Here is a 14374-nt window from a genome sequence, read left to right on the forward strand (position 1 = left end):
TTATTTTGGGGTATTATTTTTTAAATACTGTGCTTTACAGTATAACAGCAAAAGCAACTTTTTTATTGTGATTTTAAAGTTTATTTATAAAGGATTTCATCAGATGGAGATTTTGTCAAATAAAGTGAAAGATTTTAGTTGGTTTTGTTTTCTCACTTGTTGTAGGAACAGCCTAGTGAATCCACAAATAGCTATTAATCCACAAAAAATTGCTCATTATAATGAGTGAATGATTATTCAAATGAGTGATATCTCTGTACTGTGAGACTCCTGGAATAATATGAGACTCTTACAAATATGCTAATATTTTCCTCTCTTTCGATTCATTGGCATAGGCATTTATCCAAAAAAATCTAAAAATAAATAATTCAGAGAAAGGACATGATGGGAGAACAAAATGGATGTAGTAATGGGCACATAACTATGTGTTTTTTTCTGGCAACAAACAAACAGACTCACATTTTTGGAGCATGAAGAACATTTGGCTCATTGTTGAGGCATAGAAGCTCCTGTAATAACTTCAGAGCATCACATCTAGTAGAAGACCATCATGTGTAGTCAAAGTGCTTTCACGTGTTATCAATACACTCGTACATACAATGGCGGCAATTTAAATGCAAATCTTGACATTCCCATCTCCCAGTCCACAGGGTTTAGCATGCATCTGAACTATTTAAATAATTTCAATTGGCAAAGCCCTCAAATTGTGTCTGTATGTGTGTGTGAGAGAGAGAGAAGGAAAGAGATGAAACTACCTGGATTATGGCAGTATGAAACTACCTGTATTATGGCAATGTTAATGATGAATCATTTTGAGCCCTCTCATTGTCTCACAGTGATCTTTTCTTCTGGTCATATCCAATTTTCAATCTGCACCTGACACCATTGCAGCATATTTTTAATGAATTCTGGCAGAAGCTTTTTGGCTGAAATTAATTATTTTCTCACCATGATGTTCCAAACCCATAGTGGTGCAGCAAAGCAGCTGGTTTTTATTTTGGATACAAAATATGTTGCTCCTCCATTTTATTTCCAGTTACTTCCACTGCTTTTATGTTGCGACAGAACTTCGGTTACCCTCTATTTTCGTATAAGTTGTAGTAATACCATTTAGTGTACGCTGACCCAATCTTTTCAATCTTAAAGGGGCTATATGTAGAATTCAGAAACCCTTGTTATTAGCGACACCGGTGGCCTTTAAGTGAACTGCAGCAAGCAACTTATTGTTCATGCTCGCACTTGTGCATACACTCCATAGTGACAAACTAAAATGCACATAACATACAAGAGTCTGAACGTGATTCAAGGCTCTGATATACTCACAGTAAACTTCTTGTTCGTTCTTCACTTAGAAGTAAAAAGTAAAAAGAAGTTGGAAATACCTTTGCAGTGATGTATAACGAACATCCTGACGTCGACCACACTGCTGAGAGCAAAGTTCAGAAGAATATGTAAATATGTGCTGTGTACTTTCCTTTCAATAACAAAGTAAACGCGCAACAAAAATTACAACGTGAGAAAACAGCAGTTAAGAAAGCATCTGTATATACCGACGTGGAAATGTTTGCACCAACTCTGCAATTCAGTGGCATCATGTTGATAGATGAGGTAATTAAAATTACACTATTATGATTATAAATTATATTTGAGATGTTAAGCTCCGTTTCCACTCAAATTACCCAGAACAACTTTTTTCCCAGGAACTATTTTTCTCCCAGACAGTTCCCCCTGTTGCTGTCTGTGTTTCCATCGCGATCTAAAGTACCGTGAAGATTAGTCCGCTACCTCTTGAGCAGGGATTTTTTCAGAGGGAAATCTTTGCCCGGAACTTCATTTAGACCCTGGTCCCTGCTGTCTAAACACATGAGTACCACCCCAAAGTCCCTAGTTCCTGGAGAAAGTTCCTGCGGTGAAAACGTGGCTTTAGTTTGAATTAATCCCTTTTCTTTGCATGACACATTGACATTACAGTACAGAATGGCCTAATAATTTAAAAAAATTGGTATGCTTGGGTCTCTACAATTACAGTACATTTTTAGTAGCCATGGCTGCTAATCTTAAAAATAAAAAAAAAAGATGCTAATAGCATGAATGCTTTGTGTGAGGGACAGAATGACATTTATCACAGTTATAATTCACTAACAATCTTTCTCTCCGGATAGCTGTTAACTCCGAAAATTTCTGCAAATAGATATTGAATGACACATTGACATTACAGTACAGAATGGCCTTTTACCACGATCCTGAGCATTGATTTCATTCGTGTCATTGAACAGACGAGAGGCTTTTGGGAGCGCGTATAAACGTCACATACTTTTGATTTTCCTGACAAAACGTCCCAAGTTATTACATGACAATTTGTACATATAGCCCCTTTAAGCTTAGCTTTGTGTGAAAAGGATCTTATAAGGACAAATAAGATGCTGCTGCTGAGTTATTTTTAGCCCAGTGCTTAGCTTTACTGGTGGATGTGAGAAATGTCTCAGGCCCAGTCAAACAGCTCTCTGCTGTTTCTAGAATGCCTTGGAACAGTTAAAGACTTCAGGATAAGTTTTATGCTGGGTGTGAATAACAAGATGAGATGTCTCCCAGCCTCAAAAAAAGATAGCAGTATAGGTTGAAAGAGACACTGCCAGTAACTCGCTCTGTAAATTGTATTATGTACTTGGTCATACACACCACCAAACATGAGTCATGCTGGCTAAGCCTGTGTGCCCTTTCAATATTAGTTGTTCTGGTTAATTATTTGCATCACCATGAGTCTTGGTTGGAAGAGCATTGAACTGTTTAACTCAAGTAGAAATAATGTATCCTGAGTGCCAGCCGTTTTAAAGTTGGTTTGCTCCCAATAGGTCTCGCACTGGTCATCATTCAGACATTACGTCAGTTAATGATTATTTCATCATTCTGAAACTGGATGGCACTTGGATGGCTTTTCCAAAGCAATAAAGTGCTTCCAAATTTACCACGTGGTCAGTAACCACTCTCTTAATTTGCATGAAATCTGTCCATATGTTACAATAATAAAACAAATGGTGATGGTAATGAATACTGACCAGGGCTGGACATTGTAGCAGATGTTGCAAACTGATACTAAATTGAGAATTATGTCAAAATCCAGCAAGTCATTTCACTCAGTGGCCACCTTGGAGATGCAATTTCTCCCAACTTTTCCACACGTGGCTTGTCACCTTCTTACACTGTCTTTGATTATAATTGGCTAAACACATTATTGGCATAATTGGTGTTAGAGGAAAATTTATAGAAATGCATAACTATATTCTCTAAATATAACTCGTTAACTTAATACAAATAAGGAAAACATTTCCACACAATTGATTTAAGCATTTTCAAAAACCAACTATTTATTTCCATCGTGTTGTACAATACTTCCCTATTTTAAAAAATCCCATTAGATGCAATGAAAGTGTAAAACACAAATACATTTGATTATGGCCTTGGCCAATAAAAAATATTTCTGTAATCTCAATGCAAATTAATTTGTAACAAAAAAAAGTTTGTAGTTATGGGAAGAAGGAGGTGGGAACCGGCGAACGTTCAACAAACTCAATAAATAACTAAACAAACCGAAAGTAAAAAAGCGGTCTCCTCAAGGATGACTGCCGCATACACATAATAAAACGTAAACAAAACACAACATAAAGTCCAGGCCTGGTCCTCTCTCGTCCTTCAGTGTCGTCGCTCCTCCTTTTATGCTTCCGAGCTCCTCCGTGAGAGGATTCGAGACCGGTGTGTTGCGCAGGTGACGCTCGCGCCGCTCTCTCACGGCTCTCGCCCGCCCTGCTTGTTTTAGAATTATGTAGAATTATGTAATCTTCCATTTTTCCAATACAAATGTATTGCAAGCAGCCATTATTCCAGTCTTCAGTGCCACATGATCCTTCAGAAATCATTCGAATATGCTGATTTGACACTAATTTTTTAAACAGTTTTGCTGCTTAATATTTTTGTGGAAACTGTTTTTTTCCCCCGTTTTTTTTTCTCACAATTCTTCGATAATTATAATGTACAAAGAACAGCATTTCTTTTATTTGTATAGCATTACTTTTGATGATTTAATGTATCCTTACTGAGTTTAATTTCTTTCAAAAAAGTTACAGATGCTACTATAATTGTCTCTTGGAGGAGATACCTCGTCTGACAATGAGAAATGTTTTACACCTGCCTTGTCATTCTCATTGCGTTCCTTTATTGTGCTTAAATCTCTCTTTCCTCTGGGAGGAATCAGGTGACGTGTTCCTCATGTACCATAATGGAGTTAATGTCCCATTTCATGGCCATATCATCTCTTTAAGATGTATGTATGAACTGTTAATTTAAAGCTCTGCCATGTAACAGCTTGCTGAGATTTCCTCACTCTCTAATGTGCCCCTAAATCACCTCCAAAGTTGCAGCACATAATTAACATAAAACTCTCATTAAAAGTGCATCCCGTACAAGCGCCAACATTCTCAGCTGTGGCCCGTTTTGTCGAGTCACACATCAAAGACTTTGTTCACACTGTGCGTAAATTTGTTTTTCAAACCCGGTGTTTAGCACTGACTTTCTGCACTGTCATTTTCTAAGTGATGAAATCTGATTAATTTGTTCATATATATATATATATATATATATATATATATATATATATATATATATATATATATATATATATATATATATATATATATATATATATATATATGAATATACACTCACCTAAAGGATTATTAGGAACACCATACTAATACTGTGTTTGACCCCCTTTCACCTTCAGAACTGCCTTAATTCTACGTGGCATTGATTCAACAAGGTGCTGAAAGCATTCTTTAGAAATGTTGGCCCATATTGATAGGATAGCTTCTTGCAGTTGATGGAGATTTGTGGGATGCACATCCAGGGCACGAAGCTCCCGTTCCACCACATCTCAAAGATGCTCTATTGGGTGGAGATCTGGTGACTGTGGGGGCCATTTTAGTACAGTGAACTCATTGTCATGTTCAAGAAACCAATTTGAAATGATTCGAGCTTTGTGACATGGTGCATTATCCTGCTGGAAGTAGCCATCAGAGGATGGGTACATGGTGGTCATAAAGTGATGGACATGGTCAGAAACAATGCTCGGGTAGGCCGTGGCATTTAAACGATGCCCAATTGGCACTAAGGGGCATAAAGTGTGCCAAGAAAACATCCCCCACACCATTACACCACCACCACCAGCCTGCACAGTGGTAACAAGGCATGATGAATCCATGTTCTCATTCTGTTTATGCCAAATTCTGATTCTATCATCTGAATGTCTCAACAGAAATCGAGACTCATCAGACCAGGCAAAATTTTTCCAGTCTTCAACTGTCCAATTTTGGTGAGCTTGTGCAAATTGTAGCCTCTTTTTCCTATTTGTAGTGGAGATGAGTGGTACCCGGTGGGGTCTTCTGCTGTTGTAGCCCATCCGCCTCAAGGTTGTGCGTGTTGTGGCTTCACAAATGCTTTGCTGCATACCTCGGTTGTAACGAGTGGTTATTTAGGTCAAAGTTGCTCTTCTATCAGCTTGAATCAGTCGGCCCATTCTCCTCTGACCTCTAGCATCAACAAGGCATTTTCGCCCACAGGACTGCCGCATACTGGAGGTTTTTCCCTTTTCACACCATTCTTTGTAAACCCTAGAAATGGAGAAATGGTTGTGCGTGAAAATCCCGGTAACTGAGCAGATTGTGAAATACTCAGACCGGCCCGTCTGGCACCAACAACCATGCCATGCTCAAAATTGCTTAAATCACCTTTCTTTCTCATTCTGACATTCAGTTTGGAGTTCAGGAGATTGTCTTGACCAGGACCACACCCCTAAATGCATTGAAGCAACTGCCATGTGATTGGTTGATTAGATAATTGCCTTAATGAGAAATTGAACAGGTGTTCCTAATGATCCTTTCGGTGAGTGTATATCATATATATATGAATTTGCAATGTGCTGTTCAGACTGTAAACAAAGCCAAAGATTAAGATCTAACAAACATTTCCTCTATGAATTCATGAATAATGACAGATTATAGTGGTGTCTCTGTATTTGCACATATTGTCCCTAGTGCTTTGATTTTCTGGTGCACCTTGTTTTTTCCCACCTAGAGTGAAATGAGAACAGGAAATAAGCTAGAAATGGAGAGCGAAAAAGTGATGGTGAGTAAGTGTCACAGGGGTTTAATATTTCTATGCCAATTTAGGGGTAGCACCACAGGGACATTTCTGTTTTGGTCACACTGATAATGAAGCATGCTGAGACTCCTATCTGAGATTGATGTAAGCTCCCTGATGTGTACAGCACAGCCCCAGACATGTTATTTCCAACTTCTGCTCTGTAGAGGACAAGAACTGTTGGAGTATAATATCATGGCTCGTGTGAGCCTGCCTGCCGTCTGAACACAGCTGCAGAATAGGAAGAATGTTTATGTTCATAAAAGTTATTATACATTTATACTAGGGATGCAACAATACAGTTAGTCCACGGTTCAATTCATACCTCTGTTTTTAACCATGGTTTTCGGTTCGGTTCGGTTCTGATGGCTTGTCACATCAGTTTTTTGCTATTCTATTCTTAGGCGACAGGAACATCAAGAGGTTAAGGAGAAAAAAGTCTATTTTTTATTGCAAAACTCTTTCTTTATTTTACTTTAAAGAATTGAAAACCCTTACTTAAACTTAAAACTTTACTTTAAAAAAAAAACCCTTGTACACATTCCTAGTTTATTGTAAAATATAAAATAAATATATATAAAGATTTACACTGGCAGTTCCGAGCAGTACAGCAGCATTTAAGTATGAAATTGAATGAATAAATGTAAAAATAAAACACTACATAGACTTCACTATAAAATATACATTAATTCTTATTAAAGCTACTGTATTAGTTTTTCAATCAAGAGCAGTTAGTGATTTTCTCTTTGTCTTTTGTTGTTGTATTAACATTACAGGGATAGTTCATTCAAAAATGAAAATTCTGTCATCGAGAAATGAATACAGGTTTGGAACAATATTAGAGTGAGTAAATAATGACATAATTTTAGTGGTGAACTATCCCTTTAAGGACAGCGTTTTCACTACTTCACTGCTGTCAATTTAAGACCTCTGTGCATCTAATATACAGACACACGCTATTTGACTTTCACTTTAGTCATAACCGACTGTGTTTATGTTAACCTGGTGTGTATTTGACAGTATTAGCGTAGTAAGACGTCTACTTAGTTCAGTAATCACGTGTTTGACAGGCGTTTAGTGCGCACGCTCGGAAAAGCGCATGTTAAAACCGCGCACGCGAATGAGCCGGCAAGGCTTTAAAATGCATGCAAATAATGAACTTTCTTGATTGTGAATATCTATAGTGTTCCGTGAGTATAACTATACCACTAACATGTGATGTGAATGTATGTCGCGTTGTTCAGTATTGGGATGGAGGCAAATGATAGAATTTGTAGAAAAATTCACAATTCATAAGTGTGTATTGAACCGTGAATGCCGTACCGAACGGTTCAATATTATATTGAGAATTGTGGCATCCCTAATTTATACATATAATAGTGATGAAATAGGTGTAGGTTATTTTTGCATCGGTTTGTACTTCATTCATTATTTGAATTTGTTGGATGTGTAACAGGTTATTGACTACGCAGTAGCACTAATTATATCTTTATCACAGCACCTGTTAGTGGGTGGGATATATTAGGCAGCAAGTGAACATTTTGTCCTCAGAGTTGATGTGTTAGAAGCAGGAAAAATGGGCAAGCGTAAGGACTAACTGACAAGGGCCAAATTGTGATGGCTAGACGACTAGGTTAGAGTTTCTCTTAAACTGCAGCTCTTGTGGGGTGTTCCCGGTCTGCAGTGGTCAGTATCTACCAAAAGTGGTCCAGGGAAGAAACAGTGGTGAACCGGCGACAGGGTCATGGGCGGCCAAGGCTCATTGATGCAGGTGGGGAGCAAAGGCTGGCTTGTGTGGTCCGATCAAACAGACGAGCTACTGTAGCTCAACTAGCTCAAGAAGTTAATGCTATAAGTAATATATACAGTGAGGAAAATAAGTATTTGAACACCTTGCTATTTTGCAAGTTCTCCCTCTTAGAAATCATGGAGGGGTCTGAAATTGTCATCGTAGGTGCATGTCCACTGTGAGAGACATAATCAAAAAAAAAAATCCAGAAATCACAATGTATGATTTTTTAACTATTTATTTGAATGATACAGCTGCAAATAAGTATTTGAACACCTGTCTATCAGCTAGAATTCTGACCCTCAAAGACCTGTTAGTCTGCCTTTAAAATGTCCACCTCCACTCCATTTATTATCCTAAATTAGATGCACCTGTTTGAGGTCGTTAGCTGCATAAAGACACCTGTCCACCCCATACAATCAGTAAGAATCCATGGCCAAGACCAAAGAGCTGTCCAAAGACACTAGAGACAAAATTGTACACCTCCACAAGGCTGGAAAGGGCTACAGGGAAATTGCCAAGCAGCTTGGTGAAAAAAGGTCCACTGTTGGAGAAGCTAAACATGACTGTCAGTCTCCCTCGGACTGGGGCTCCATGCAAGATCTCACCTCGTGGGGTCTCAATGATCCTAAGAAAGGTGAGAAATCAGCCCAGAACTACACTGGAGGAGCTGGTCAATGGCCTGAAAAGAGCTGGGACCACCGTTCCCAAGGTTACTTTTGGTAATACACTAAGACGTCATGGTTTGAAATCATGCATGGCACGGAAGGTTCCCCTGCTTAAACCAGCACATGTCCAGGCCCGTCTGAAGTTTGCCAATGACCATTTGGATGATCCAGAGGAGTCATGGGAGAAAGTCATGTGGTCAGATGAGACCAAAATAGAACTTTTTGGTCATAATTCCACTAAACGTGTTTGGAGGAAGAAGAATGATAAGTACCATCCCAAGAACACCATCCCTACTGTGAAGCATGGGGGTGGTAGCATCATACTTTGGGGGTGTTTTTCTGCACATGGGACAGAGTGACTGCACTGTATTAAGGAGAGGATGACCGGGGCCATGTATTGCGAGATTTTGGGGAATAACCTCCTTCCCTCAGTTAGAGCATTGTCATGTTGGAAGACCCAGCCTCGACCCATTTTCAATGACCCGAAGCACACAGCCAGGATAACCACAGCCAGGCTCTGTAAGAAGCATATCAAGGTTCTGGCGTGGCCTAGCCAGTCTCCAGACCTAAACCCAATAGAGAATCTTTGGAGGGAGCTCAAACTCCGTGTTTGTCAGCAACAGGCCAGAAACCTGAGTGATCTAGAGAAGATCTGTGTGGAGGAGTGGGCCAAAATCCCTCCTGCAGTGTGTGCAAACCTGGTGAAAAACTACAGGAAACGTTTGACCTCTGTAATTACAAACAAAGGCTACTGTACCAAATATTAACATTGATTTTCTCAGGTGTTGATGAATCTAGATTAAAATGGCTCATTTGAATTCTGCCGAAGGCATTCAGAATATGTGTGCTCGTAAGTGATCGTTTGTCTTTTTGTAATTTGAATAATAAATAATTTCTGTCCCTTTAAGACCTGACGCACGCATGGATCCCAAACACTGTTCCTGTGAGCTGGTTATGACTATGTTTACGTTAAAACTCACAAAGATGGGCATTGAGACATTTTTGAGTGTATTTGACCATTAATAAGCTGGAAAAAGGAGCTCATTTTTGCACTTGTATGTCAAAGGCAGCTTTATTACGGTATGTGTGTGTGCGCTTCCGATGCGTGCGCGAAATCTGCGGGAGTTATGCTGCGTTCCAGGCAGGTTTTTGAGCCTGTAAGTTACGACTTCAAACCACGACTCACGACTTTGTAGCATTCCAGGCAAAGTCACGCCAAACTGCCTGAGCAGTAGCTAGATGTAAACAAAGAATGGCGAACCTTACGGGGATTATGCTCATTTACAATAATTTCTATCGCCAAAGGTGCTTACACCATGCTTATTTGAGGGAAACGGGGGAGAAAAAATGGCGCATAAGACAAGAGAAGCTGTTATACCTTTTATTTTACATTATTTGTATATTTGGAAATGTATTTGGTATTCATTTATTCTTGCACTCCATGGCCTGAAAACTAGCTAACACTGGAAAAGCTGCTGATAATGCATAACATTTGCGGATAAATAACGTTAGAGCAATACCTTATATTTGGTTTTTAATGTACGACTTTCATAAACACCGCATCCACAGGGGCTGCCATTGTTGCTTCGCGGGCTATGTGACGTCAGATCTCGTAACTGGGAGTACATCGATCTAGTACGAGTTCACGGGTGGGAAGTCACTGGTTTGACTGCTGTTCCAGTGCACTTTCACGGGTAGAAGGTTGGAAAAACACGGGTTACAGGTTGCCTGGAACGCGGCATTAGTAGAATTAAAGTTATGTGCAACCCCGCGTGAAATTGACCGGTCACACCAATACCAACACGCTGTCATGAGGAAAAATCCAGTTCGCCATGTTCAGAGGGTTAAACCGGACTGAATGAGAGGAGGCGGGTGCGTGTCAACTCGAAAGTCATCATAGCTTGCGTAGTATAGACCCAGCTCCCAACCCAACTTTGAGAATAGATTAACGGCGATATTTTTTTTTATCGCCTGATAAGAATCTCATGTTAACATGAGACTCTTATCAGGCGATAAAAAAAAATATCGCCGTTAATCTATTCTCAAAGTTGTTATATGTATATATATATATATATATATATATATATATATATATATATATATATATATATATATATATATATATATATATATATATATATATATATATATATATATATATATATATATATATATATATATATATATATATATATATATATATAATATACATTTCACCGTATATAACTTTTAAAGTATATAACTTTACCGTATATTCATTTTACCACAGTTTCTCTTTAGAAGTTAAAATCAGCCATTTGAGGTTTGTGTGATGCCTCAGAGAAATGCAAATCTCTCGCTGCCAGCTGTGGAGCAGCGGGTCAGTGTTTTGCAAATGTGATGTTTCAACCCCACATGCAGCACATTTTGGTCAGTTTCAGCTCAGTTTAATGAAGTGATAGAACAGCTAATTTCCAGGGTGCCTGAAGTACCAGGAAATGTTCCCACTGAGCATTTGTTTGCAAACAATATTTTTAATCTATAGTTCTCTACAGTTGGCTAAATGGTTGTTCCATGTTGCGTTATATCATTTTTTCCTTTCCACGTTGGGCTTTTAAGTCTTATTTTCTAGTAGCAAATTTACACTTTCAAAGACAGCACAGAAGCAGCATAAACAGAAGTTGTGTCCTTCAGATAGTAAAAACGTGAACTGAATTTTAAAATTTGTATTCTACTGTAATTTTTTTTAACCATTATAGGTGTCATTTTACAAAGAGTTTTCCAGAAATGCACACTGATTATTTCATTTCCTATCCCAACACATTGATTGCTTGCTTATGTCTAACGAGGAGGCTCTCAGAAAATAACATAGCTAGGACTCTTACAGTGGGAGCGCTACTGTACTGCACTGTCCTGTTATCAGATTATTCATTGTAGGAAAGCCATTCGTCGTTCCCTATCCATCTGTCTCTCTTTCTCTTTCTCTCTTTGCTTCCAGTCTGTTCTATATTTGCTCTGGGCTCTGCAGGCTCTCTGTTTTCCCTCATGCTGTATCCCATCCATCATTAATTAAAGAAAGACAGAACATCACTGTGTCCTGACAGACACAATTAACAAGAAAATAGCAGGTGTTTTTTCTTATTGACGAGCAGTGTTGGGGGTAACGCATTACAAGTAACTTGAGTTACGTAATAATATTACTTTTTCCAAGTAACTAGTAAAGTAACGCATTACTTTTCAAATTTACAACAAAATATCTGAGTTACTTTTTCAAAAAAGTAACGCAAGTTACTTTTTCACATTAGTTTGACTGACAGCTCTCCTGCCCCCATGTTGAGAAAAATAAGTGCAGAGGCGTTGTGTGTAAACATGATGGTTATTGTAGTTCTAGTCTAAATGTGAGCACTTATTTATCTCACTTGCACAATAAAGATTCTGTACTCCTCAAAATGAATAAAATCAGTCAAATGCAAAATCAGAGTACTATGCAAACCTCCAATAATTAAATGTTAAATAAAACAACTATTTTTATGCATAATCTACCTTTATATTTAATTTACCAATGTCTTGCTGCTGACCTTTGATGATGAAAATTACTAGATTTTTTGTTTTTATTGGTAAAACTTGTTTCTCCTGCATCCTATTCAACCATTATCCAGAATGGCAGCACAGCAAAGCTGCGCCCTCTACTGTTCATGCGTGAATTTGAATTTTTACCTCAGCCTGGGGCTTATTATTTAAATTTTGGTATGAAGAGGTCTTTACCGTTGCACAAAAATATAACTTTTTTGTTTTAAAAACAAAACAAAAACAAGCCCAGCCCAGGTGAGAAAAAGTAACGCAAAAGTAACGTAACGCATTACTTTTCTTAAAAAGTAACTAAGTAACTCAATTAGTTACTTTTTAAGGGAGTAACGCAATATTGCAATACTTTTCAAAGTAACTTTCCCCAACACTGTTGACGAGTGCTTTGGATTCTTTGACACCATAGTAAATAACTGAAACAATCACTTTTTTTCTCTGTCTCTGTCTTACTCCTTCATATTTGGCTCTCATCTTATTGTTTCTTTGAGACGGGTCCTTTTTTAGACCATAATGCTTTTTTAGATTCCAAAATTCCAAAACTCAACCGCATTAGAATCTCCCATTTGGCAAATTAAATTCTACACAAGTTGTGAGAATAACACAATTTATCTTGAAAGCAAAGATTTAAAGGGGTGGTAAAACACATTGTTTTGAAGGCTTGATTGTGTTTGTGGGGTGCACTGTAACATGTGTTAATGCTTCGTTTTTAAAAAAAAAATCATTATTTTTCATATATTTGACATTTATTCTACACTGCTCTGTCCCTCCTTGTAAAACGGTCTGATGCTTTCCGGGTTGTATGAAGCCAGTCCCTCAAAAATACGCGATGGGCTGAGATTGGTTAGCTGGCCCAGTGTGTTGTGATTCGCTAACCCTGATTTCCTCCGTGAAATGTGCTGCGGGAGGGAGCCCCGCGCGCGTCGTGCATTCACACACTGGCTGTCTTATGCAGCTGACGTTGTGCAAATCCGGTGTTGAACTCGCGAACATTGTGAAAGTTTTCCTCCGTGAGATGTGCAGCGGGAGCCCCGCAAGTGCCTGTTCCCTTCTGTCTCAAACACACGTGCATATAACATGCTGTATGTTAAACGCTCTGCAACGCACCCCTGTCCATATGAAGGCTGAACAAAGCAAGTACCCCAGACCTGCAATCCGGATGAATATAACAGCGTTTCCTCTGCATCGCGGCAACAACACTCCAGCCTAACTATACCTCAACAGCGCCACGATACAAAATGGCCTCACCCCCCCTTTTAATATTCTCGGAGGAGGGGTTTATGTAAATATTGAGCCTGGTGATGTCACCAACCCTGGAGGAATGTCTGTAGTCGCCTACTGGCCGTTTGCTGTAGTTCTTAGAAACTGATTTCTTTAAAAGCAAATATCTCCCTTTGCTTTAAACTTTGAACGTTGTAACTTTGCAGATGTTGTTTATGCTAAAGCAGCAACATTACACGCTAGCTTAAGTTAGAATAGTGAAATCGTGGTTTACCACCCCTTTAAAAAATTTGCAAAAGAGGGACATACCCGTAAATTCAAGCTTCGCCTTTTGCATTTTAACACTCGATGGCACCGTTTCGAATGTTGACGAGGTCGAACTGGAAGCCATGTTAATCTTGGACTAAATCGGCCACCGTAGGAGTTAAAAACGAAATCGGAATTGAGAAGAACATAAACTAAAATTCACTGGATGGTCATATACCTTTTCACCGCTAGATGGGGGAAAATATCACACAGTGTAGCTTTAAATTGATCAAATGTGACAGTAAAGACAGAACATATTTTTTCCCAAAAATTATTAAACAGCACAACTGTTTTCACAATATTACTGTTTTTATTTTATTTTTAGTTAACTAAATGCAGCCTTGCTGAGCATAAGATAGTTTTCATTACAAAAATTCTACATACAAAACATGACATATCTCAAATATAACAAAAACTAAAGAAACAAATGCATGTTTGTCATAGGAAAAACGTTTTCACTTGTTTCTTCAGAGGTCTGGATCACACAAAACATGTTTTTGCAATTAAAAACGCAAGATGCAGCAGATCAATGGAATGAACAAAATGCAAGGTCTAGAGACACTTAAAAAAAGATTTATCTTCTTTTAACTTGAGCGCCGTGTTTTTAGAATGCTGTCATGCGCAAGATGCTGCAAAA

General features: G+C 38.5%; 1 protein-coding gene across 50 annotated transcripts in view; it reads left to right on the plus strand.

Moving 5' to 3' along the window:
* arvcfb (ARVCF delta catenin family member b) overlaps nt 1-14374 on the plus strand; it is a 275297-nt gene that overhangs the window by 196347 nt on the left and 64576 nt on the right. The window lies entirely within an intron of this gene.

This window comes from Gobio gobio (genome assembly GCF_949357685.1).
Source record: "Gobio gobio genome assembly, chromosome: 4".
In the NCBI taxonomy this organism is placed as follows: domain Eukaryota; kingdom Metazoa; phylum Chordata; class Actinopteri; order Cypriniformes; family Gobionidae; genus Gobio; species Gobio gobio.